This window comes from Mirounga leonina, unplaced genomic scaffold, assembly GCF_011800145.1.
Source record: "Mirounga leonina isolate KUSES-001 unplaced genomic scaffold, KU_Mleo_1.0 Mir_205, whole genome shotgun sequence".
Classification (NCBI taxonomy): domain Eukaryota; kingdom Metazoa; phylum Chordata; class Mammalia; order Carnivora; family Phocidae; genus Mirounga; species Mirounga leonina.
Window position 1 is genome coordinate 3,379,573 of NW_023270515.1, and position 731 is coordinate 3,380,303.

Sequence of the window (731 nt, forward strand, 5' to 3'; positions counted from 1 at the left end):
GGAGCCTGTGTAACAAATAATCTTGCATTAGGTTGATAAAAATTAACTTGTTCCAATATAACAGCTTTATTGACAATTGTTTTAGTTTCACTAATTTTAAGAGAACTCCTAATTTCAAAGGAAGAACGTTGCACCTGAAAATTTTCCCTTAGAGCTGTTGAAGAACTTTAAGAAGTGTGTTTATATTTTGAACTGAATGGTACTAGAGCAAAAAAGTGGCTCTGTACTTAAAAGAAGGCAGAAGACAAGGATGATTATAAGTCTTTCAAAGGGCGGCGAGTTTTAGGGTCCCCTGGGATTTGTCTGGGCCGGCACACATTGTTATCCCCATCTTACAGATGGGAAACCATACCAGCTGTGTGGCAAGAGCCAGAGCTAGAAGCCAGGTTTTTTCAGTTAACTGTTCTATACCAAATGCCAGCCTACCTTCCTTTCTCGGGAAGACATGTGTTGGTGTCTCCACTTTAAGCCATGTCATCAGGCTTTTGCCCTTGCCACATGACTGAACCGGACCTGACCCACACATCCAGCAGAAACCTCAGTCTTTCAGTTGACCTCTTGCGTTTGTGGTCTCTACCAACTCCTTCTTCAAACCTGCTAGTTCACTGGTGCCTCGTGCCCCCAGATTCTCTACCTCTTAGCTGACCTTCTGTTCTCCGCCTCCTCTGCAGGCTCCTCTGCCCGCATCTAGCCTCACGCTTTGGGTCTCCTGAGGCTCTGACCTGGGCCCT